This window comes from Cavia porcellus, unplaced genomic scaffold (assembly GCF_034190915.1).
Source record: "Cavia porcellus strain 051 isolate PalLab524CR breed Dunkin Hartley unplaced genomic scaffold, mCavPor4.1 scaffold_7, whole genome shotgun sequence".
Lineage (NCBI taxonomy): Eukaryota > Metazoa > Chordata > Mammalia > Rodentia > Caviidae > Cavia > Cavia porcellus.
This window is the reverse complement of record NW_026947490.1, coordinates 5,545,818-5,568,012: the sequence shown is the minus strand read 5'-3', so window position 1 is coordinate 5,568,012 and position 22,195 is coordinate 5,545,818. Positions and strand designations below refer to the sequence as shown.

The 22,195-nt window shown below is 43.5% G+C and overlaps 1 long non-coding RNA gene and 1 other non-coding gene across 2 annotated transcripts; both read left to right on the top strand.

The window, feature by feature from the left end:
• The first annotated feature begins 6,528 nt into the window (after window positions 1–6,528).
• Window positions 6,529–12,138, top strand: LOC134476696 (uncharacterized). The gene is made up of 3 exons (XR_010048509.1): window positions 6,529–6,588; window positions 10,597–10,703; window positions 11,949–12,138. It is a non-coding gene; the product is annotated as an uncharacterized LOC134476696 (long non-coding RNA).
• LOC111756018 (small nucleolar RNA SNORA2/SNORA34 family) lies at window positions 10,785–10,921 on the top strand. The gene has a single exon (XR_002790521.1). It is a non-coding gene; the product is annotated as a small nucleolar RNA SNORA2/SNORA34 family (small nucleolar RNA).
• Window positions 12,139–22,195: the final 10,057 nt, after the last annotated feature.

Here is a 22,195-nt window from a genome sequence, read left to right as displayed (position 1 = left end):
CATTTTTTATTGACTTGCGGTCAAGCGAAGCAGACCGGGTGCAAGTGCTCTGTCATACGCTCTTACAGTGCAGCCCCCCTATTTTCCTCCTCCATGCATTGAGCTGCCCTCAGCTCCCACCCGGCCACGAGCGTTCAGGAGGTTTGACACCTCCCTTTACTCGCTTGTCTGTGTTCCTCAGCTGTCACCCTGTCTTCCCTCTGTCCCCGCTCAGTCCTGCTGTTTCTAGGGACTGTGAAGTTACACAGCCAGGCCCATCAGCCAAGCATCAGCAGCAGTAAGTATCACCTCTCTCCAACTTGGTGACTCTGGGCCAATTTCTTTAACATCTCTGTGCCTCGATTTCCTCACTGGCGAGAGTAGAAAGGGAAGGAGTGCTTACTTGGGGAATTACAGGGAACATTAAATAAAATAACACGTGGCCAGCACTCAGGGCAGGGACAGAGTAGAGCTGCGCTCAGTGTCTGTCAGTGTTGCGATGATAACTTGGTGTCAGTAGGAATGGAGGGCACTCCTGTGAATGACAAGCCTGAAGGCCAGAACGTGCGGTTCACATAAAAGGACGTGCTTTCACTCCTGTTTGCTCTTTTCAGTTTCTTGGTTGATCGTATCTTGCAAAGCAGCTGGACACCAAGCTCTGCAAAATTGAGAGGTCGCTTTCTTATGAAGCCAGACAGTCCTGAGCCTCAGCCTGCTCTGCCCTCATAGGTTGTAAATCTTTCCTTTCTCCTCTCTTTTCTTCTTTGAGTGTGTGTGTGTGTGTGTGTGTGTGTGTGTGTGTGGCACTTGGAATTGAACCCAGGGCCTTTGTCCTGATCTATATTCCCACTCTTTTTTATTTTGAGGCAGGGTCTTACTAAGTCACTAAGTTCCCCAGGTTGGACTCAAACTTGTGATTCTCCTGCCTCAGCTTCCCAGAATGCTGCAATTATAGACATGTGCCCCCATTTCCAGCTGGGAGAATATTTTCTTAAGTGTACAAATCCCAGCTCTTCCTCTCTGGGGCCCATCTTCCCTCATCCTCAGGTCCGACTCTCACTGAGAAGCAAGAATGACAGTGTGTAATTAGAGCACACAGTGTAGTTTTACAGTGGGCCTCAGCCTCCTCAGACATACGATGGGTGAGGTTAATAGCACCACCTCTGGCTCCAAAGACAAAATGAGCTGATGCCCGTATATGCGTAGAACAAAGATCCGGCAGATGGATGGAAGGTTTTCCTATACCTTCTTCATTCCACTTTTACTAAATCAAGTTCCATAGTCTTTTCCTCCATCCCTACTAGTGAACTGGAGATTGAGTAAGTCTTTGCTGCTAACAAAATTTTACAGCCAGAGTGTAGAAATGGAAACGGATGATTTGGTTTAGATCTATTGGTGCTCATGCACTCAGACGTTGGGTTTTTGAAAAGTGACTGGGTTATGGGGTTCACAGCTGACTTGCTGTTAGCAAGCAGATCTGATTGAAAGAGGCGAGTCTCTGAGGGTGTGACCTGGAAGTCATTTCTCTACCAGGCTCTTCCCTTTGCTCCCTGCTTCCTGGCCACCATGCTGTGAGCAGCTTTCTTTTGCCATGCCCCTCTGCCAGGCTGTTCCGGCTTGGAGCCAGCTGACTACAGACTGAAATGTGAGCCAGAATAAATCTCCCCTCCCTGAGGTTGTGAGTGTCCAGTATTTTGTGTCACCCACAAAGAAAGTGAGTAAAATGACCTGAAACTATTCTGCTCATGCTTCTGGAAGCTGGAAGTCCAACAGCATGGCACTGGCATCTGAGTGACATCTGGGGTCACTGCATTTACATAATGGAGGCATCATAAGGCCAGGCCAAGTAAATAGAATAGTATGGGCTTCTTACAAAGCTACCAGTCCCATCACAGGACCTCACCCTATTGATCATATCAATCCTAATTATCTCCCAAAAGCCCCACTCCAGTACCATGAATATAGGAATTCAATGATTAGATTTTAAACACATGAATTTTAAGGAATGCATTTGAACTGTGGCACATGATTGGCATGAACTAATCTTGATTTCTAGAAAGAACCACTGTTGAAAACCTTAGATATTTTAATCAAAACAAATATGCACTCAGGTATGCACACAAATGCACACAGGTATGAGCAGGGCCATATACTTGGAAACTATCTGTTTCTCATTGGCAACAGAGAGTAAAGTTTAGGAAGGTGAGCTCTGGAGTATTGTATCCCCAAATCAAACAGGGATGTGTCAGGAATAAATAAATTAACATGTATAATATTTTTACAATAACATCAACACAGGGGTAGTATTATACAAGTGGGGTTTTTAATTATGAGTAAGCCGAAGAACATGGTGAATAGATAGCAGCAGTTACGGAGGCTCTCTGAGATACCCTGCTTAAAATCCAGGAATGGTGCGGTACGAGGAGTCCTAAGCAAGGGGAGATACACCCTGCCGACCCAGGAATGAACTAAGTAAGAGAAACCAACTGGAAATCCAATCCTGTTGCTATAACAGGAACAGATTAATCTCAGCATGGAAGCTAGAACCCACGCCACTGGAAGCCTCGATTAGAACTTCCTGCTGCAGGGCAGGGAGAGAGACACGCAAAAGCTCTGAGAGTGGGAATCTGCGAATGGAGTTGAGAGTGGAACTAGTAGGGAGCCCTACATCGACTTGTGGTGAGTGAGCAGAATGGGGACACTTTCATAGAATAGGAGGCTCCAGCAAAGGACCTACTGGGACTGGGCAGACTTGCCAGAACAGGGTGCTGCAGTGACATTAGTCGCATATTCCCCTCTCAAGCGGGATTGGTGGGGAGTGCCTGCCTGCGTGATGCAGCTGATTAAGGCCCAGTAGGCTATCCCAACCCAGGTCCCAGTGCCTGGAGGTGCACCCTAGCAGTGAAGCCTTCGGTAGGTTGACCTGGAGGGGTGGGCCCAGCAGAGGCTGCCCAGGTCTATGTCTTCCTAGTACACTGCAGTGGACGGGAACACCTAGCCAGCGCAATTCAAACAAACTGTAACTGACAAAGAGAAAAAAATTGGGCCTCCTACATTCGCTTGTATGGAAGGAACAAAAAGTATGGGAGGAGGAAGCAAAAAGAAAGGGTCCTCAGTCCCCAATCCTGAGAACACTGATCCAGGAAAGAGAAACGCAAAGGAAGACAGAAAACATGCAATATCAGACACGGCACCAATAGACATAAAGCGATATCTCCAGAGCCTCATAGATGAGTTTAAAAATGGAGTATTTAACGAAATAAAGCAAGATATAAGTAGAATAGTTAGAGAAATACTAAGCACCGCCCAAGAAAAAACAGATGGTGGAATGGAAGAACAGAAAAAAAGGGGAGAATTGTTTGATGGACAAAATAGAGAAAACATAGAGTACATGAAGCAGGTTCAAAGAGATTACCAGGAAATTAAAAACTCTATCAAAAGCTGGCATAACAGCTTGAACGAAACTAAGGATAGATTATCTGAATTGGAGAGCAGATTTGTAATATGGGAGCATGAAATGAAAAACTTCTTAAAAATAACAAGAAAGGGGCTGGGGATTTACCTCAGCAGCATAAGCAACTGCCTTGCAAGCAGGCAGTTGTGATTTGATCCCTGGTACCAATAAAAAACGAATGAATAAAATAACAAGAACACAAACAGCAATAATACAAGGGCTAGAAGATGATAAGAGGATCTATAATTTAAGAATTAAGAACATAAAAGAAGAAGTAGGGGCACAAACAAATGCACTACAAAACCTATTCACAGAAATAATCCAAGAGAATTTCCCTAATTTAGCAAAAGGTAAAGATACTCAGATGTATGAGGCATACAGGACCCCAGCCACCTACAACCTGAACAGAGCTACACCCAGGCATATAATAATCAAAATTCCAGAAATCCAATATAAGAACAGAATAGTAAAAGCCGTCAGAGACAAGAAACAGATCACTTACAAGTGAACACCCATCAGAATTACAGCAGACTTCTCAGCACAAACCATCAAATCACAAAGAGCGTGGGGGGAAATAATTCAAGCTTTGAAAGATAATAATCTCCAGCCAAGATTGAAATATCCTGAACAATTGTCCCTAGAAATTGATGGATAAACAAGGTGCTTCCAGGATAAAGAGGAACTAGGGGAATTTGCAACCACCAATTCAGTTCTACAGAGAATACTGCAGGATATTCTAAAAAAAAAAAAAAAATACCAAGACTTCAGAAACAGTGGCAGAGAGGCCACAATGAATGGAGGAGAAAGCCAAATGAAGAAGACAAACTGACAACAAACGACAGAAAAAGAGCTCAACAGAAATGAGGCAGAGAAGATCGGATGGTAGGAACAGCTATTTTGGAGAAAATAAGACATTATAATAGCTAGTGCTGATTTAGTATCATCTTGCTTTGAAGTCCCAGCAAGCTTTTATTCTTCTGTCTCCATCAGTCTTAACAGGTTGTATCTTATTGTATTTTATTATATGTGATAATATAAGCAAAAACTTTTAAAGACAAGGAGATTATACAGAAACCATTGTTCATTTTCTGATAGTTGGTTCTAAATACCCTGTAATACTGTCATTCCCTTGAATGGTTTTACATTGTCTTGATATGTTTGGTGCTACAGTATACAAAGTTATACTCAAAGATTTCAAGGAAAGAGACACTATGGTAACTACTTTTATGTCAGGATATCTTGTGGTGAAACACTATTTTGCTTAAATGGTTATGCTTTGACCTGCGCTGTTTTGTTGTTTTGCCCTCTTTTATCTCAGTCTCCTTTTTTAAAATTATTTACTTTTGTATTTTTATCTTTTTAATTAAGGGAAAAATACAAAAATAGGATACATTACAGTAACCCACTTTGATTTCCTATTAACTTGATTTGAAACCCTGTATTGCTCTCACCATCTTACTTTGACTGATTTTCCTCTATTCTGCTTTGCTTGATAGTACCAAGTTCGAAAGTATAGGCAAAACTGTAAAGACAATAAGATTCATTATGACGCCCATTCTGGTTGACTGTTATCTTCTTTTAAAGTCCTGTAATGTCTCCAGTGTTTTGGTTTTATTCTTACAGTTTTGCTCAATTTTATTATAACCGATGATATAGGCAATTCTTTTTAAGATAGCAAGAGGCAGTATGGTAACCATTGTTGATCACCTAGTATTTTGTTTTTACATTATCTATTATGTCCATCCGTTTGCTTTGACTGACTCTGTTCTGTTATGTCACATTTGGTTTTACTCTCTTCAAAAAAAAAGTGATAAGAACTGTGGGAGTAATAAAACCCAAAATGTGTAATTGTCATTGTACAAAAGAAAAGAAAGTGCTCTAAAGGTTATAACTGCATATATGTTTAAGTGTATACGATAGATAACCATATTCCTGAGTTTTTTTGGATCATTGAACAAAACTGTTTGCACTCTCACTGTTTGCAAGTCCACTTTATATGCTTCAATTTTGTAACTTGAAGAACTATTTCTAAGATGAGAATATGTAATCTATTAACTGGTGATTTCCTATTGTTTATTTTTTCTGAAATTCTGTGTAACTTGTACCCTTTTTCTGTTTTTCTTTCTTTTTCTCCTTAAATAAAAAAAATTATGAGTAAATCAAATATAGTTTTATATATCCATGTATACAGCTTTATTATATATCAGTGTATAAGGAGCTACTTTCTCAAAGTCTGCATTATATTCCATCCTATCATTAGTTACTGAACTAATTTTCTAATGATGAATTTTATAATTTTCCCAACCTTTGATATTATTATCAGTGATGCAATGAACACCCATATATGTCCTAGTCACTTTCTTATCGCTAGATACAATGCCCCAAAACCAAACTTAAAAGAGCAGGTATTGATTTGGGTTCATAATTTCGGTCTAGTCGGCTGGCTCTAAAGCAGAAACGGGATGGCAGACGAGCCAGATGGAGGAAAATGTACTCCACCTAGGCAGCCCGGAAGCAGAGAGAGAAGCAGGAGCCGGGGCAAGGATACACTTTTCCAGGCCACGCCCCCATGACCTCTCCATCCAGGCCCCGCCTCGCAGGAACTCATTCACTATAAACTCTTGGGTAGATGGTTTCACAGAGAGCATAGCGTCTTCATGATCCAATCGCCTGCCACACACATGAGGCTTCTAGGGGACGTTTGACTTCAAGTCATATCAGTAGATACACGTTTAATGTTATTCTTTTCATTTTCTTTAAATAAATTCCTAAGAAATAGGGCAACCACATCAAGACAATCAGTACTACTAGTAGCACTCCAGAAAGCTTCCTGAGAGGGCAATGAACCAGAGCCTCACCGGTGCATCTCATTGCCATTCTTGGTCATTGTCAGTAGCTGGAAAAGGAAGAATAACAAGGCCTCACTTTTTTATGCATTTGATTCACTAAAAGCATGGTTGGGCATCTTTTCATGTGTTTTGTTCCCATCTTCCACCCATTAGTCTACTGAGTAGATTATTAAAATGTCCCACAAGTTGCCAATATTTTTGCCCATTTCTAATTTGCCTCTTTACCCTTGTTTCTGGTTTCCCGGCACTATACAGAAATAGTGGTGAAGAGAGAAGAGGGGAAAGTGACCCTTCCTGCAGGGACAGGTAAGTCAAGTCCTGACGAATGACCAAGACTCCACCGGACAAAGGTTAGGGGTGTCATTCTAAACAAACAGAGTTTAGGCTGGGTCCTAAGAGCCTAAAATGAGCCTGAAGCTGTTTCCTGGCATCAAAATCCAGATGAAATTCATCACTGAGTCTTTGCACGAGAAGACCTGGATCCTGTCTGTTCTCATCCTCTTGCCTTCCTTTCCCTCGTTTTCCAGCATGGAGGCTGCCCCAGCTTTAGGTCTGGTGTCCAGGGCAGAGGAGCAGGGGAGGGGTGTGCACACATGGGCAGACAGGAACCTCTGGAGGCTGGTTAAGTCACACACATGAGACTCACTCGAAATCTAGGCTGATTGACGGAGACTGACGTCTTCCCTCAGAGGACAGATTGACAATGACGTTCAGGGGGAAGGCTAAAAGGAAGCCAGAGGTGTTGGATAAGGATTCAAATCATCATTTAAAAATAATTACATATAAATGATTATATATATGGGGGTGTGTAGCATATATAAAAATATGTACTATTTATATAATAATATAGGTATATCACATATACACACATGCAGATATAGAAATTGTAATGATGCACACTTATCTGTTGTGAACCCTCACATACTCATATACTTACTAGATCTGTCCCCCTGAGACAGTGACACCTCAGAAACAATGAACCTGCCAAGCATTTAGGTCTCAGTTTCTAAATATACCTGCACCAAAATGAGAAAAAGTGTGGGGATATATGGATAAAACAGTGATTCAAGAATGGGACAGGGAGTCCTGGAACGTCTTACTGTGCTACAAAGTAATGAAAGCCTGGAAAAATGAAGGAGACGTTTCAAAAGGAGACAGAAGCCAGCTCGAGCAATCTCCTGTAGATAAGGCGAGGATAATAAAAAACTAAATAACATGAATATCAGATTGCAATCCACTGAGTAAAATATGGGGCTAAGAGTAGATAGTGAATGAAACAAAGAAAGGAAGGAAGGAAGGAAGGAAGGAAGAAAGAAAGAAAGAAAGAAAGAAAGAAAAAGAGAAAAAGGTTTCTCCAAGAGAATCCTAACAAACAAATGTAGAAAGAACAAGTCATATAACTAAGAAAAATTTATGTGTAGGACATGTAAAAGTATTCCAACTTAATGTGAAAAAAGACAAAAATAGGCAAAGGATCTGAACACGTAATTTGCTTTGAATATAGTGTTAGTATTAACCATCTTTGCATGACTGTAATGAAATACCGGAGGCAATTAGCCTTATAAAGGGCAAAGGTTTATTTAGCTCACTGTCTTGGGGGTGTGTATCATATATAAAAAGAGAGGGAGGGAGGGAGAGAGAGAGAGAGAGAGAGAGAGAGAGAGAGAGAGAGAGAGAGAGGAGGAAGGAGAAAGAAGAAAAAGGAAGTGAAAGAGAGGAGGAGGAGATAGAGACAGAAAAGGCAACAAACATGAAGATGACAAGGTGAAGAATGGGAAAGAGAAGAGAAAGAAGAAGAGGAGGAAGAGAAGAGAGAGGAAAAAGGGGAGAAGGAGCGCTGTCCCACATCTCCAGTGACCTCCTTAGGGCCTCATCTCCTAAATGCATCACTAGTGCCCACAGGGGGCCCATACCATTGCCACATGGGCTGCGGGGAGAAATGCCCCGTGTCCACACCAAAACAAGTTGGAATGTGCTAGCCCCCAGCTGGAGTAGATAGACAGCATTCTAACCTTCCAATAACACAAAGTGTGACCTTATTAGAAAATAAGATTGCTGGGGCTGGGGATTTAGCTCAGCGGCATAAGTGCCTGCCTTGAAGCAGGCAGTCGTGAGTTTGATCCCTGATACTGATAAAAAAGAAAAAGACAAAAAGAAAGAAAGAAAATAAGATTGCTGAGCTACAGCTAGTTAAAATGAGATTACCCTACATTATGGCGGGACCCTCATTCCACAAGACTGGCATCCTTCTAAGAAGAAAAGAAACAGGAACACAGGGAAGGGGCCTGGGAGGATGGGGCGGAGAGCGCTGCTTCTACAAGCCAGTTGAAGCCAGCTGTCAGCATAGGCTGGAAGAGAGCCCCAAATCCAGCTTTCTCAGAGTCTTCACACGGAAGACTCTGCTGACACCTGGATTTCAGACTCGTAGCCTCCTGGATTTTGAACCAATACAATTTTGTTCTTTTAATCCACACAATTTATAGTACTTTGCTACAGTAATCCTAGGAAACACCCATAGCCTGTTTTCCTAAAGAAGATATAGGCTCATGAAAAAAATATTCGCATCATTACGCACAGGGGAAATGCAAGTAAGAACCACAATGAAATGCCACTTTATACTCATTTGATGACTTGAATAAAAGAGAGAAAGCCAAACACGGTGGTACATATTGACATCCCACACTCTGGGAAGCTGAGGCAGGATGATCAAAGATTTGAGCTCAGCTTGAGCAACTTAGCAAGACCCTATCTTAAAATAAAAAATAAGGGGGCTGGGAATGTAGCTCAGTGCAAAGGCCCTGGGTTCAGTCTGCAGTACCTCCCTCCAAAAGAGAGAGATAATAACAATTGGTGAGGATGTGATGAAATGTACCCTAACTCAATGCCAGTAGGAATAAAAATGGTGAACCTACTTCAAAAAATTATTTGATATCTTCTCTAGTATCCTACGTCTTGGTTACTTTTCTCTCACTGCTGAGACAAGATACCCGGCACCCAAAATTAAAGAAGGAAAGGCTTATTAAGCTCATAGTTTGTAGAGATTTCAGTCCATAACTGGCTAGCCCCAAGGCAGGGTGGCTTGGCAGAGGAGAAATAGTTCATGGTTAGCAGAAGGTAGCAAAACAAAAGACAACCACAGTTCTTTCTATCCCTTTTATCTTACCCGGGCAACAGTGTTTTTGAGCCCAGCATTGCACCCTAAATTAACTCCAGTGTCACACACTCTAGATCCAGCCACCTCTGAAAAACCCCCACCTATGACCACATGAGGCTTTTAGGGGGACATCTAGACACAAGCCATAACATCATATGACCCAGCAATTCCACTCCTACTTATATATCCAGAGCAAATGAAAACACATGTCCACACTAAAACTTGTACATTAATGTTCACAAAAGTATTATTCATTGTAGCCAAAAAGTAGAGGCAAATATCTGTCAACTGATGAATGGTTGAATTAACTGCTATGCCCACACTATGGGATATTACTCAGCAATAAAAGAAATAAACTATTAATATGAATAATAAGTGAACCATAAGATGAATGAACCTTGAAAACATTATGCAACTACAAGAAGCCAATCACAAAGGATAACTTGTTGTACAACTCTATGTATGGGAAATGCCCAGAATAGGCAAATCTATAGAAAGAGAAACCCGATCAATGTCTAGAAATGTAGAGTTTGGGGTTACTGGGAGTGACAGTTAAGGGGTACAGGAATTCTTTGGGTGGAGATATTGAAAATGTTTCCAAATTATGATGATGGCTGTGCCACTGTTAATATACAAAAAGTGATTGAATTGTACATTTGAAATGGATAAACTGTATGGTATGTGAGTTGTTTGAAACATAGAAGGAATTATGGAAATAGTTATCATTTGGCCATCATCATAGCTGTCATTAACTGGGGAGGAGGTGGAATAAGATAGTGGTGTGATCTTTTATTTCCCTGCAAAGCACTTATCAGTGCACAGAGGAGGAAACGGTGAGCTTATTTTTAAAAATTTTTTAATTTTTACTTTAAAGGGGGTAAAATTAAACACAACAAAACAGAACAAAATAGAACATAAGAAAGCAATGTAAGATATATAAATTTCAAATCTAGGCAACCTGAGAGCTTCACTATCTATCATATTGTCTCTTGTTTTCTTCCAAATAGTTGTCCATGTCTTTGCATACAGAAAATTCATACAAAACAACATAGTATAAAACTGATCTGAACAGAATGAGGAAGGCGCTTTAGGTCTTCAAAACCAAGCCATGGGGAAGTCACTAATGGCTGTCATAGAGTCTCTCTTTCTCTTCAAAACAGCTGTCCATACTTTCATGTATATTGAAGTTCAACAAAACAAAACAGGCAGCAGGGGAAGAGTTGCTTGGTTTCCCGGTGCTCCAGGTCCCAGCATGGCCCAGGTCCCAGTAAGTGCCTGTGGCTCCCGTCCTGGGCTGCCAGAGCCTGCCACCCTCACAGCCACTCACAGGGGAGGTGGGAGGGGGCGGGTGTTGCTTCATCAAGGCCAGCAGCTTCCTGATGCTGTTTGTTTCAAGCAGGAGCCTAAAGAGTTGTCTTTCTATGGTCTGTTGGCCATTTCAGAACTTGGGCAGTGAAATGGTCAATTCATTAGAAAGAAACAGCTTGAAGAAATGGGTATAGTAGACATACCCAGGACCGGTCATCAAGGTCAGCAAGGTTCGCAGTGGTGGGATTGGGGACACCAGGAGCCTTTGCTGCTGTACGCAGAGAAAGAACAGCATCATTTCTGCCCCTTCTAAGAATGAGGGATCTGAGTCCAGTCACAGACAGGCCCAGCTTAAGAGTCATCCTGCTGAGCGAAAGGCCTGGATTCTTAGAACTCAGAAGGCCGCAAGAGGCAGGGAAGACACTAAAATCAGCAGTGGGGTGGATGACTTGGTCCAACATGAGCTCCTGTGTGGATACTTGGAGCTGCAATGAGGGAGAGGCAGGTCCTGGAGACAGCTGGTGAAATTCAGGTGCATGTGAGGCTGGCAACCCTGGGCTGTATGGATAAATTTTCTAGATTGCAAACTCAGGGTGCTGGTGGGTAGGAAAGGGTCTCACAGGAGAACTTAGGGATGTTGGTGTGTGGTTTGCTTTCACGTGTAAAAACACGAATGATAATAGGGCATGTTACTGTGTGATTGTGTGTGTGTGCATATGTGTGTGTGTGAGCTTTGCACTCTTCTTTATTTATTAGTACCTCTGTGTGACCATAATGATTACTTTCACTGTGGATATTTGGTACATGTATGTGACACATTTTCATTCTTTTTTACTCTTCTTGTATCTTGACAGTAGGTTTGAAATTATTTCAAAACAATAATGTAAAGGACTGTAGGCTAATATAGTGGACGATGTGTGTGCTCATCTGTCTTCTCCTCCACGTATCTAGAATATTTTGGTAGCATCTCTCCACAAAAACTTACACAGAGAAATAGAGAGATGGAGACAGACAGACAGAGGCAGAGACAAGAGGAGGACGAAGAAAGAGGAAGAGGAGGAAAAGAAAGAGGAAGAGGAGGAAAAGAAAGACAGAGACTATATTTCTAAATAAGATCACCTTTACAGTTAGTAGAGATTTCAATGCATAATCACCTCCTTTTGGATGTGAAATTCATGTAACATAAAATCAATCATTTTAACAGGCACAGTGGTGTCCACCAAGAGGCCAAAGCAGGAAGAACATTTGAGCCTGGGAGTTCAAGGCCAGCCTGGGAAACACAGCGAGACTGACTCAAAAAGTAAATAAGCCTTGTGTGTGATGGCACATGCCTTTTTTTTTATTTAAGGAGAAAAAGAAAAAAAAAGCAGAAAAAGGGTACAAGTTATACAGAATTTCAGGAAAAAAATATAAACAGTAGGAAATCACTAGTTAATGGATTACATATTGTCATCTTAGAAATATTTGTTCAAGTTACAAAATTAAAGCTTATATAGTAGACATTCAAACAGTGAGACCAAACAGTTCTGTTCAATGATCCAACAAAACTCAGTAATATCATTGTCTATCTTATACACTTAAATATATATGCAGTTATATCGTTTAGAGCACTTCCTTTTCCTCTCTTTTGTACAATGACTATTACACATTTTGGGTTTTATTGCTCCCACAGTTCTTATTACTTTTTTTGGAAGAGAGTAAAACCAAATGTGACATAACAGAACAGAGTCAGTCAAATCAAAAGGGTGGACATAATAGATAATGTAAAAACATAATACAAGGTGATCAACAATGGTTACCATAATGCCTCCCGCTATGTCTAATAGAATTGCCTATATCATCAGTTATAATAAAATTGAACAAAACAGTAAAGAACAAAACCAACAAAACCAAAACATTGGAGACATTACAGGTCTTCAAAAGTAGATAATAATCAACCAGAATGGGGGTCATAATGAATCCCACTATCTTCACAGCTGTTGCCTATACTTTCGAACCTGGTACTATGAAGCAAAACAGAATAGAGGAACATCAGTCAAAACAAGATGGTGAGAGCAATACAGGGCTTCAAATCAAGTTAATAGTAAATCAAAGTGGGTTACTATAATATATCCTGCTATTTTTTAATTTTATTTTTCCCTTAATTAAAAGGATAAAAATAAAAAAGTAAATAATAAAATGGAGATTGAGATAAAAGAGGGCATAACAATAAAACAGTGCAGACCAAAACATAACCATTTAAGCAAAATAGTGCTTTACCACAAGATATCCTGACATAAAAGTAGTTACCATAGTGTCTCTTTCCTTGAAATCTTTGAGTATAACTTTGTATACTGTAGCATCAAATACATCAAAACAATATAAAACCATTCAAGAGAATGACAGTATTACAAGATATTTAGAATCAACTAACAGAAAATGAACAATGGTTTCTGTATAAGCTCCTTGACTATAAAGGTTTTTGTTTATACTATCACATACAATAAAATCCAATAAGATAGAACATGCTAAGACCAATGGAGACAGAAGAGCAAAAGCTTGATGAGACTTCAAAACAAGATGATACTAAATCAGCATTACCTATTATGATGTCGTTTTCTCCAAAATAGCTGTTCCTACCATCCGATCTTCTCTGCCTCATTTCTGTTGAGCTCTTTTTCTGTCATTAGTTGTCAGTTTGTCTTCTTCATTTTGTTTTCTGCTCCATTCATTGTGGCCTCTCTGCCACTATTTCTGGATTCTTTGTATTTTTCTTTTTTAGAATATCCTGCAGTATTCTCTGTAGAGCTGAATTGGTGGTTGCATATTCCCCTAGTTCCTCTTTATCCTTGAAGCACCTTGTTTATCCATCAATTTCTAGGGACAATTGTGCAGGATGTATCAATCTTGGCTGGAGGTTATTATCTTTCAAAGCTTGAATTATTTCCCCCCACGCTCTTCGTGATTTGATGGTTTGTGCCGAGAAGTGCTGTAATTCTGATGGGTGTTCCCTTGTAAGTGATCCTTTTATTGTCTCTGACGGCTTTTACTATTCTGTTCTTATATTGGATTTCTGGTATTTTGATTATTATATACCTAGGTGTAGGTCTGTTCAGGTTGTAGGTGGCTGGGGTCCTGAATGCTTCATACATCTGAGTATCTTTACCTTTTGCTAAATTAGGAAAATTCTCCTGGATTATTTCTGTGAGTAGCTTTTGTAGTTCATTTGTTTGTGTTCCTACTTCTTCTTTTATGTTCTTAATTCTTAAGTTATAGATCCTCTTATCATCTTCTAGTCTTTGTATGATTGCTGTTTGATTCTTTGTTATTTTTAAGAAGTTTTTTGGGGCTGGGGGTTTAGCTCAGCGACATAAGCACCTGCCTTGCAAGCAGGCTGTCGTGAGTTCGATCCCCAGTACCGATAAAAAAGAAAAAGACAAAAAAAAAAAAAAAAGTTTTTCATTTCATGCTCCCATATTAGAAATCTGGCCTCCAGTTCAGATAATCTATCCTTAGTTTCTTTCAAGCTGTTATGCCAGTTTTCGATAGAGTTTTTAGTTTCCTGGTAATCTCTTTGCACCTGTTTCACGTATTCTATGCTTTCTCTATTTTCTCCATCAAACAATTCTCCCCCCTTTTTCTGTTCTTCCATTCCACCATCTGTTTTTTCTTGGGTGGTGCTTAGCATTTCTCTAACTATTCTGCTTATTTCTAGCTTCAGGTCATTAATAACTTCATTCCTGAACTCGTCTATGAGGCTCTGGCGCTTTATGTCTATTGGTGCGGTGTCCGCTATTGCCTGTTTCTCAGGGTTGGGGGCCGATGGCCCTTTCTTGTTGCTCCCTCTTCCCATATTCTTTGTTCCTTATAAATGCAAGTGTATATAGGAGGCCCAGCTTCCTTCCTTGTCGGCCACAGTCTGATTGAATTGCGCCAGCTAGGTGTTCCCGCCCACCGCAGTGCACCAGGGAGTTAAGGACTGGGCAGCCTATGCGGGGCCCCCCCCTCCAGGTCACCTTCAGGTGCTGGGACCTGGGCTGTGCTAGCCTATTGGGTCTCAGCCAGCAGTGTCACGTGGGCTAGGCACTGCTCACCAGTCCTGCTTGAGAGGGGGACATGTGACTGAAGTCACTACAACGCCCTGTTCTGGCAAGTCTGCCCGGTCCCATAATGTCCTCTGTTGGAGCCTCCTAGATCGTGGAAGAGTCCCAGTTTCTCTCACTCACCGCAGGTCGATGCAAGCCCCCCCCCCCCACCGTCCTTCTCTCAACTCCGTTCACTGATTCCCGTTCTCAGAGCTTTCGCGCGTCTGTCTCCCTGCCGAGTGGATTCAGACGCAGCTGCGGCAGCAGGAAACCCAAATCGCGGTTTCCAATGGCGCAAGCTCCAGCTCAGCCCAGTTTATTCTTGAGTCAGCAGGGCATATCTCCTCTTGCTTAGGATTCCTCACTCCGCACCATTCCTGGATTCTAAGCTGGGTCTTTCAGAGAGGCTCCATAGCTGCTGCTATCTGTCCACCATGTTCTCCCGGAAGTCGGCACATGCCTGTAATCCCAGCAGTCTGGGAGGCTGAGACAGGAGGAATGTAAACTTGAGTCCAAACTTTAGTAATTTAGCAAGACCCTATCTCAAAATAAAAAAAAAAAAATTGGTAAGAGCTGAAGATATATAGCTGAGCACAAAAGCCTCAGCATTGCTAAATAAACTAAGAAATCCCATTTTTAAATTGAATGGTATTTCGTATGTTCAGTGTCACACAACCTGTTGGGAGCCGCAGCCCCGAGCCCGGTCGCCTCACTTGGCGGACGTGAGGCCTGTAGTAAAGAGTAAAGCCTGAGGTAGATTACCCCTCCCATCGAGCACGTTAGTTTCCTGCTTACCGCGTAAGCAACCCGCTCAACAATATAGTCTGCCTGGCAACTGATGATGTTAGCCAATCAGCTTGCCTTGCTTACTTTAACATGATTGGACACTGTATCCGTATATATACTGGTGCTACCCCTGGGGGGGAAGAAGAAGCCCGGAAGTAGAAGCCCAGAAGGAGCCGCGGGGAGCGGACCAAAGGAGGCTTCGGCTGGGAGCGATCCCAGGGCAGGCTGTACGGAGAAGGAAAATAAAAGAAAAGGTTGTCCACTGCCAGACTTTGTCGTGTGTCCTTCCTGCCGGCCGGGAGCGACCCTCGACATTTGGAGGCCCGCACGGGGACTGATCACCCCCGAGACGTGACAGCGGACAACGCTCCAGTACAGAGCTGCGAGACAGGTGAGTTGGGGATAAGCCTGGGCTCTGGGTGGCGCGCACCTACAGGGCTTTTAGACTCCCCTCAGGCTCACGCGTAAGTGGCGGATTCCTTGGGCCTCACGCGGTGAGTAACATATTAAAAAATGGGAAACATGCTAAGTAGTAACATTAAGAGCGAGGGTGGTTGTGGAGAAAGCTCTCAAGAGCTTACAAAAGTACGCAGGGTATTTGAGCAGGCCCAGTCAGGGAGCTCCCGAGAGGGGCCCGTCAAGGGGAACAAAGATGCTAAGGAGGAGGACGGGGCTCTAGCCTCGGAGTCGTCTGACTCCGAGGACGAGGGAAAGTTAAATGGCAAGGAGGCCAAAGAGACCAGCTGTCAGGAGCCTAAGTCGCTCGATAAGGAGTCGCAGGGTTCTTTCCCAGCGTTGCGCCGCGAATTGCGCTCCGCTCAACTTGGTCTGCGGAGGAGTAGAGAGCTCCTGAGCGCTCCCCGGCGCGAGAGGGAGGCGAAGCCTTCCGCCCCACCTTGGGGGCCGTTTCCGGAGGCGATCCCTCGCCGCGAGGCGGCCGCCCGGGAGCTCCCTTCCCCTTCCCCAGAACAGGAAGTGATGCACGGGCCCCCATTTTCCGCCCAATCATGGCCGCCGTCTTATGCTCCGCCGCCGGCGGGTCGGTATTTTTACAGGCGGCTATGGCAGGGGGGACGTTTGTCTCATGAGGTACATCCACCACCTGGGATAGATAGTGGCCCCTACGGGATATTTCCTGTACAAGTAGCTATGGGCCAGGGACGTAATGCATGGGAGCCTTTTGAGATAAAGCAGATTAGAGAACTTAAAAATGCAGTTACAACCTTTGGGCCGACTGCGCCTTACACCATTGCCATGCTGGAGAACCTGTCTTCTGGGCCCCTCACCCCCGCGGACTGGATTCAGCTGGCAAAGGCGTGTCTGCCCTCGGGTAGTTACCTGGATTGGCGAGCCTGGTACGCAGAGTTCTCTGCAGAGCAGGCTGAGAGAAACGCCAGTCGGGGAAACCGGGGGTGGAACAAGGAAATGCTTATGGGAGAAGGTCGGCACGCTGATGATCAGACTCAGTTCCCCGGCACTGTCTATGAACAAATCAACGCCATAGGGCTCCGCGCCTGGAAGCAGGTAAGTGGTGCCGGAACAGCCTCCTTGTGTCTTTCAAAAATAATTCAGGGTACCACAGAGCCATTTGTTGACTTTGTGGCCCGAATGCAAGATGCTGCCGATAAGATATTTTCTGATCCGGGAGTGGCTCGACCGCTGGTAAGGCAGCTGATTTTTGAGCAATGTACAAAGGAGTGCAAGGCAGCGATAGCTCCTCATAAGAACAAGGACCTCAACGCCTGGATTAGGATATGTAGAGAGATAGGGGGGCCGCTCTCCAACTCGGGAGTGGCTGCTCTCCTGGCCGCGGCTGTACAGCAGAGGGGACCTCGCGGGTTAGAAGGGGAATGTAAGGCTAAAGGGTGTTTTGCCTGCGGGGAGCCAGGACACATTAAACGTCATTGCCCAAACAATGCAGATGCTAGGCCTCGCGCTAGGAATGAAGAACCATATGTTTGTGGGCGATGCAAGAGGGGATCACACAAAGCTGAGGAGTGTAGGTCGGTCTTTGATGCTCAGGGCAACCGTATTTGTGGACGAGATGCTAGAGGGCCAAAAAACGGCCAGAGGGGGCCCCCTTCACAGGCGGGCCCCCGCCCCAGAGACAGGACAGCTCAGGATGGCAGCCTTCAACAAGGGCCACCCCTGGGTCAGCAGGTGTGGACCTCAGTGTCGCCTCCAGACATTAATTGGATTAGGCCATATTTACATATACCATATTCAGATCTCAAACCCCTGTTCGACCTTCTAAAGGGAGACCCAGATATAGCCTCCCACAGGAGGCTCACTCCTGAGGCAAGAGCTGCCTTACAGAGAGTGGAGGAAGCCTTAGGTGGGGCTACCTTACACAGAATTGAACCAGGGCGACCCTTTGATGTCTGTTTGCTACAGACTAGTCTACAGCCCACAGCGGTGATTTGGCAGAAAGGACCATTACTGTGGATACACCCTAAGGTCTCACCTGCAAAAGTCATAGAGCATTACCCGGAGGCAGTCGCTTCATTGGCCCTTGAAGCGCATGATAGAGCTGTCCAACATTTTGGCTCAGGACCACAAGCCATTCGAGTACCCTATACCGCCAGCCAGATCAAGACCCTGGCTGCCTGCATAGATACATGGGCCATTCTGAGATGTGTTTTCCATGGGGATATAAACAATCAATACCCTAAAGACCCTATCTTGTCATTTGTCACTCAGCACCCTATAATTTTTCCAAAGGTTACTGCCTCTGAGCCATTAGTCCCAGCAACTACAATATACACAGATGGCTCCAAGACGGGGATAGGCGCCTATGTGATCCTAGGCAAGCCCCCGGTTACCATACAATTTGAACCTGATCAGCCTCAGGTGGTGGAACTGCAGATCGTTAAAATGATTCTTGAACGGTTCTCAGAAGCCATTAATATTGTCTCCGATTCTAGGTATGTGGTCAATGCTATGCAAGTGCTTGAGACTGCCGGTTTAATTAGATCCACTTCCACAGTGGCTGGGCTGTTCCTGTCTATCCAGACATTGCTTCAGAACAGACACCATAAGGTCTTCACCACCCACATAAGAGCACATACATCCCTGCCGGGGCCCATGGCACAGGGGAATGCGGCTGCTGATACTGCCACTCGCCCGTTATGGATTTTTACCTTACTAACACCAATCGAGCGAGCCCGTGCCTTCCGTGATAGGTTTCATGTCAATGCCAGGACACTAGCAAACCATTTCCATGTTTCCAGAGCAGATGCACGAGATATCGTGCGACTGTGTGACTCCTGTGCCACATACAAACCTGCCATACCGATGGGAGTAAACCCTCGAGGTTTGATCCCTGGTGATGTTTGGCAGATGGACATCACACATATACAGGAGTTTGGGACTCTTGGATATGTTCATGTTTCCACGGACACCTGTTCTCACGTCATATTCGCAACAGCAGAAACAGGTGAAGGGGTGTCTAATGTGATCAATCATTGCCTGGCGGCTTGGGCCGCATGGGGCAAACCAAAAATATTAAAAACTGATAATGGACCAGCCTATATAGGCAAAGACTTCAATGAGTTCTGCAAAATGATGGAGGTTCAATTAAAACATGGTATCCCATACAATCCCCAAGGTCAAGGAATCATTGAGAGGGCTCATAGAAGCCTCAAAGAAATTTTACAAAAACAAAAAGGGGGAGTAGGCCAAGGCCTGGCCCCAAAGGCACGATTATCCATGGCACTATTCACACACAATTTTTTAAATTTAAATAATGATAATTGCTCCCCAGCCGTGGAGCACTGCAACCCTTCCCCCAACCATAAAGGGTGGGTGAAGTGGAAAGATGTCCTGACAGGACAATGGATGGGCCCGGATCCAGTGGTCAGCTGGAACCGAGGCGCGGTTTGTGTTTTCCCGCAGGAATCGGGACGAGAACCACTGTGGGTACCGGAGAGACTGACACGGGCGACAAAGCCCTCGACTGAAGATCAGACCTGCCCTACCGGAGATCCATCACAGACCAACCAACAAGATGAATAGAAATAGCAGTAGCCCGAAATGGACAAGAAGATCCTCAGGCATATGCATGGCTCGCTCGCCTAGCCTACGACCGAGTCTAGGGACGGTGAGCTTCCCACACTCCTCCTCTAAAAAATTATGACATAGCTGGGTAGGAGAGTCAATGACGGGTAAGAGCGTACTCCCCCGGTGCGACTCAACCTAAGCCAGGCCCTACCCCATCCTGCACGTAAGCCGCTGGACTGTTAGATGCTGCCCAGGTCTAAATTTCTTTCCGAGGGGATTTCTTTACGGAGAGGAAATGAGTGCAAGCTTGTGTGCATCCAGGTTCCGTCCAGTTTGTGCCTGGCCCTAGAAAAAGGACGAGGGCCTCAGGGCCTTGGCAGACCATGGGACGGCCGACCAGGGTCTAAGCCAAGGACCTACGGTGGGCCTACGCATAGGGCATAAGCCTCTGCACCCAGTCCAGGAAGGGCTACGATGCGCACATTTATAAAAAAAATAAAAAAGGGGGAGATGTTGGGAGCCGCAGCCCCGAGCCCGGTCGCCTCACTTGGCGGACGTGAGGCCTGTAGTAAAGAGTAAAGCCTGAGGTAGATTACCCCTCCCATCGAGCACGTTAGTTTCCTGCTTACCGCGTAAGCAACCCGCTCAACAATATAGTCTGCCTGGCAACTGATGATGTTAGCCAATCAGCTTGCCTTGCTTACTTTAACATGATTGGACACTGTATCCGTATATATACTGGTGCTACCCCTGGGGGGGAAGAAGAAGCCCGGAAGTAGAAGCCCAGAAGGAGCCGCGGGGAGCGGACCAAAGGAGGCTTCGGCTGGGAGCGATCCCAGGGCAGGCTGTACGGAGAAGGAAAATAAAAGAAAAGGTTGTCCACTGCCAGACTTTGTCGTGTGTCCTTCCTGCCGGCCGGGAGCGACATCGACAACAACCAGTATTTCTATTTTTAAAATATTTCCATAACTCCAAAATGAAACCTGCATCCATTGAATACTCACTCCCTGATTCCCTCTCTCACTCATATTGAGAAGCTACCAATCTGCATTATGTTCCTACAGGTTTTCCAGCTGTGGATATTCCACAGAGAGCGGTTTGGAGAGGGGTGGCTGTGCCTTTGGTAGAAACTAGGCAGGAGTCGATTCTTACATTAGTACCATGTAAGAATCAAGACATAAAAAAAAATAAATTTTTTAAAAAAATCAAAACATGAATTTGAATCCTGGATCCTCTACTTTTGATTGCTGGATCTAAGCCTCAGTCTCCCTATGTGCAAGTGGGTTGCTCTGAGAATCAAAAAGATCTGCCACTTACTGCTAGCCTGCAATGTGCCAGGCCATTTGTTACCGGACAGAAACACTGCCGCTCCATGCTGGTTCTGCCATCAGCTCTCTGGTCACAACAGACCCTGCCCTGGAAAGTATATTGTGTTTCTGAAGAGGCTCAAGCAACATTCCCAAAAGGTAATCTCCCTGGGAAACCTAGTTCCCATCTTCCTCAATGTGCAGAAATTTTTGTTTGCCGTAACTGCAGTTTGACTTATCTGATTAGGAATAACATAGAAAATTGAGTAGGATACACATAGTGTGTTAGTGCAATGAATTCGATCAAGTATTTTTCTCAGAAAAGAAGAGCACTAAAACAAGAGTACACACTGAACGTGGGAAACAAGAATATTTATTTGTACATGCCAAACCACACAATAAGAAGATGCACAGAAGGAAAAGCAGATAAATGTAAGAACTGAAATATGTGTTATCTGTCACTGGGCTGAGGCATCATCGGAAGAGAAAAAAACAATTTCAGAAATCCTAAAGAATGAGACAAAATTAGGGCATACATGGAAGGAACCAAATGACAGAATAAGATAGCCCGTGCAACTCTTAATTTTATTGATAAAAATTTCCCAATCGTATAATACTGAAATTTAAAAATGCAATGTCATTTAATGATATAAAATGACATAAAATATCTGTTTTATATCACATGTTTGACTTCAAAGCAATCAAACTAGAAATTTTAAAAGCATCTCAGCAACTAAATAATTTAAACTTTAGATCTGAGTAGCAAAGAAATTTCAGGACGCATAATGTTATAAAACTATGAAGTCAAGAAAATGCACACAGAGCTTATTCTCCAATGGTCAGAGTATGTTTAAACAGAGAAAAAAAAGAATGATTAAGTAAATGTGATCAAAGGCTAACAGTTAAGAGACCTGAATGAAAAGCATGCATATTATTACTTTTACAAATTTTCTGAAAGGCTGAGATTTTTCTTTTACCAAAAAAGTTAAAAATAGAAAGTAGATGATTAGAAATAATAAAGCCAAGAGAATCAATAAAGGAAATAAAGCATAGGAGCAAATGATAGTTTAAGAGGTACTGCTTAAACTGAAATACATTTTGACTTGCTAATGATTACTTGACTGTCTATGTCCGTCTGTAGCTCCTTCTGCTCCTTGTATGGAGCAGGCTGCCAAGCAGTAAAGCAAATGAAAATATATTTAACTTATTCAACTCTCAGCAGGGTTTTCCTGACGTAAGGTGCTTGCAAACTCAACTTTGCACTTCATACACTTTCTAATTGATTGGCTTTTTGA